Genomic DNA, 4646 nt, shown 5'->3' with positions numbered 1-4646 from the left:
AGACCATTAAAATATTTAGGCCCTGTAGAACATAATATTTATTTTTATTAAGTTCTAAAAAATCAATTTATTGACGCTAGATACAATTTCTTTATTTATCATATATTTTTACATCGGTATAGTAAACTGGCCAACATTTTTTATTCTGAAACAATGAAAACCATAGTATATAATTCATCTATCTTTGACTTTACCCATGTAAGCATTTTAGTATTGTTTCAAAGGTACATAATAATTGTATTATTCATAATTCGATGATATCTAGGCCTTAAATGTTGCAGCTAATAGATAATTTATATGCTTGAATGCCTTTACCATAAAAAATCAGAAAATTTAAATCGTAAATCAGGATAAGAGCATACATTTCGAATCCGCAGCTTATTTTACATGATATTCATCAATTTATTTCTATAAATACTTGGGTTAGATGCTATAATAAATATGTTTAAAGATTAATTTTTATGGTTTGAATTAAATAAGGCGATAATAGCATAATATTATAAAATTATAATTTAAAAACATCAAATACATGATTAAGTTGTTATACATATAAACAGGAGATGTTAATTAATACTTATTAATTAACAAACAAGAAAAAATACCTTTAAAACAAATTTACACACTATACAATTCTATTCAAATAATTTGGAATAAAGTAGGAAAAATTTTATATAGCGAAAATAATGGTATAAAACGAATTTGATGCTGAAACGAAAATCAAGAGAATATTTTGGTACATTATTTCAAGAAATATAGCTATAATCACAAATTTATATACATTGTAACAAAATAAAATGAATTTAGCATCATATAATTACAATTCATATTATACTGTAAAATTTAAATAGGTTTTTAGCAGATGTATCAAAGAAATTAATTTCATAATTTTTAAGGGAAGAAATAATTATAAATGACAATATAATTTAAAATTAAAAAGCTTTATTCTGCTTAATTAGAAAAAATCGAAACTTTGTATGAATGATATTTTATTCTCTAATATAGTTGCAAAAAAAAATTGATGAAAATATAAATTTTTGCATCTGTAGACAATTTTAATTACACATTGATGCTTTTTTAGTTTATATAAAATATAATTATTGGAACAATATGTGATATTTCATCATTTTATTATTCGTGTCTATATCTTATTAAAATTAATAAGAAAAAACTTAAATTTTGAATTGTATATCTACAGCATATTTCTTCTTTTTAGTAAGTCGCTTATAACCATTAGGAACTCTTGCTTATCAGATGCACCCCGCGTGTGATCCTTCACATTTCCTGTTACCAGTTTGATCTCCGTAGATTAGGCCTTTTTACCTAGCGGTAGGTGATATGGAGGGGATGAGATTCCATCTACTTTCTGTCGCTATTTAATTATTCTACCACCACCACTCTGCATTTACCCAACACCTTGCTGAATGGAGCAGGCCACATTCAATTTTCTGGCGCTTTTTTGGCGTCTTACACAGCAACCACCGAATAAATTCCCAGATTATCAATTTTCTATTGTTTAAATTTCCAGTTTCGACAGACCACCCCTCGTGGTATTTCATGTTTTGAGTAAATTCATAACAACTTATTAGTACATATAATAGTATCCAAGAAAAACTCTATGAAAAAATATAAGATGAATGCAGATATTTTTACATTATGCAGCTATTTTAATTTATCTTTCGGATATTTTGAATATACGCTGGCATTCAGCCACAAAGATTTAATAAAATATTTTAAATTCTTAAATTTTACACAGCATCGGTGGTATGGTTATGTGGTTTACAAGTCGGACCCCTGTGAGGGGTCGCGGGTTCCACTTCCACCCACCCCACTAATTTCAAACGAATTTACTCTAAAGAAAAATACCCAAGTAGGCGGCCAGTGATCAATAGAAGATAAACCATAAAGCATTGACAAGCCATGAGAAATAGGAGGTTGCTGTGTAAGCCGTTGAACTGTGCCTCCCATATGGAAAAGATCCCACAATGTTCAGCAAGGATATAGGTAAGTGTAGAGTGTGGTTTTAACTTGTGTAACTTGGCGATGAACAGTAGACAGAATCGCATTCCCTTCACATAATGACTTCCGCCTATGAGAAAGGGCCCAATCCACGGTGATTACGGGTGACAAGAAGTGCTGGGGGAGTCCCACAGAGAGACGCAGCAGTTAAGCAATGGTTCCTATTAATATAAAGCGAACTTCCTAAAAGTAATGGAAGTAAAATATAAGTAATTAAGTAAACTCGATTAGAATCTTTTTTATTTTACACAACATAATTTTTTAAAAAAGCTATAATTTAAAATTAAAAATTTTTCAATAATTTCATTAAGAACTGGTCTAAATTCTGTATATTTGAACTCCATCTATTTATTAAAAGCGACTAAATATTAAAAAAGGGAATCATCAACACTCGAAAGTTAAAATAATGATAAAATAGATTGCCAATCATATTTTTATGGCCGATAAATTTCGTATAATAAAATGTCTGCATATACATGTTCCAGCTGGATTCTGATCGGTTTCAGAACACAAAAAATAAATTTAAAATGAATTATATTTAATGAAAATTGACAAGATCTACAGAAATCAATATCAAACTAGGATACAGATAAAGGTTTTAGAACTACCATTATACTTTTTAGAAGCACGAATTAAAATAATTTTCTATATTTTTGTATCATTAATTCTAAAAAAATAATATGTATTCCAATTCATATGTGATAGTTTAATCCTATTTATATATATTTGGAATTTTTTTACTTCAAGCATCACAAAATGTGGATAAACATAAGTTATTAAAAATAATTTTTATACATATATTTTTTAAGGCAATTTAAATTGTAAACTGAATGAAAGTTACAAGGATCGGGGCATAATCTTGCCATAAAAAAATATAGAGAGAGGGGCATTAAATGTACAATATATATTTTTTACTTTTCTATATTATCAAAGGAACGCTGAAAAAGAATTGCCTTTATAAAGCCAGATAAACAAATATAAACCTGGGTAGTTTCAGCATACCATATTTTAGATGACTTGTCTTTAGCCCAGCCATAAAAAAAAATATTTTATTCTTTTTATTTGTGAATATTTTATTTCATGGCCTTGCCCTTTTTTTATAAATTAAAACCTTTAAAAAACACAATATAAACAAGTATATTTATCTGGAATAAAACCTTAATTTGCTCATAAAATTTTTGTCTAGTTTTATTTATCAAATTGCAATGAAACATGAACATCGATCACACAGCGACTTCAACTCGACTACAAATAATTTTTTAAGATATATTCTGTTATTTATTTTTTGAGCCGTATATTCCATATTTAAAAAAACGATTTCATATTTAAGACAAACAATAAAAAAATAAAACCTTTGGCGATTAACACAAGAATTTCGATAACAAAGGTTAGAATAAATGCAAAAAATATATCATATGCAATAAACAAAATATAAATATGTGTAATTCACGAAACGCAAGTTTCTAATTTAGATTATGCATTTTTAATTATAATAAATAAACACAAAATTTATCATTATATTTTATTTGCGCATTAATTTGTAAATTTTTAAATAAAACAATTAATTGATTCATAATAGTTGAACAGCAGGATTACACACTTTATGAAAATTATTTTCACCATAGTTTTTTAAGATGGTATGGTATATTTACTCAATATCATAAAGACATCAATATATACTAGATGTTTAAAACTAAATTAAGGCATCCATTCATACTATATAATTGTGGTAAAACTTGAACTCATAATGATAAGAGAAGAAGTTTAGAGTAAAATATAAGCATATGGGATGTTTTTTCTTTATAGGTTAAGTTTCTTTTTATCAATTACATCTACTGAGACGTATTCAGCCCATTGGGAACATTTCACAACTCTTTGATACATATTTTGACACCTTCCCCTGATCTATCTTCATCAACTGCACTTCTTCTCTCAAATGAGATGAGTTCAAGTGTCTTGCAGAAAAGGGATATAAAAAAATTCAGATAGGATATGTTCACTAAAAATCAATCAGGTTATTCTTGAAGATAGAATATGAAATTCCAATAAACAAATTAACCATACATAAAAGGATAGAAAATGATTTCGAAAATAAAATATCTACCTTAAAAATGATTCATAGCATCGTAGAATAATATATCAATCACGCGTAATAATTCATTTCTTTAAAGTAAACAAAACTATTTTTTCCAAACAAAAAAAGATAATTTTCATATTTTTATTATTATTTCCTTTAAATATAAAAAATTCATTTTTTAAATTCTATAGTCTTATTTTTATTGATTTGCTCCAGAATTTTAGAGACGAGATAATAACTACTTTTTTTTATTGATTTATGGATTACTTTGATTATTAGGTATTTAATCACATTCAAGCAAAACACCAGAATGTTCTTTAGAACAGATTTAGCTGAATGTTTTTTACCTCATCATTTATACAATGTTCATCGCACCTTCTGCTTTCCGGAATTATTAGTTTGTTTAATGATAAGAATATATGCAAATAGAATATTTCCAGACATGACATAATAATTCTAATTTGGGACACCAAAGATTAATTTTTTAATAGATAATTTATTTTACATATCGAAAAAACACATCAGTATAAAAATGATTTGTTAAAATCGGCCA

Source organism: Rhyacophila brunnea, unplaced genomic scaffold (assembly GCF_057557595.1).
Source record: "Rhyacophila brunnea isolate RB1 unplaced genomic scaffold, BYU_Rbru_1.0 scaffold_113, whole genome shotgun sequence".
NCBI classification, from domain to species: Eukaryota; Metazoa; Arthropoda; class Insecta; order Trichoptera; family Rhyacophilidae; genus Rhyacophila; species Rhyacophila brunnea.
This window is presented reverse-complemented; position numbering follows the sequence as displayed.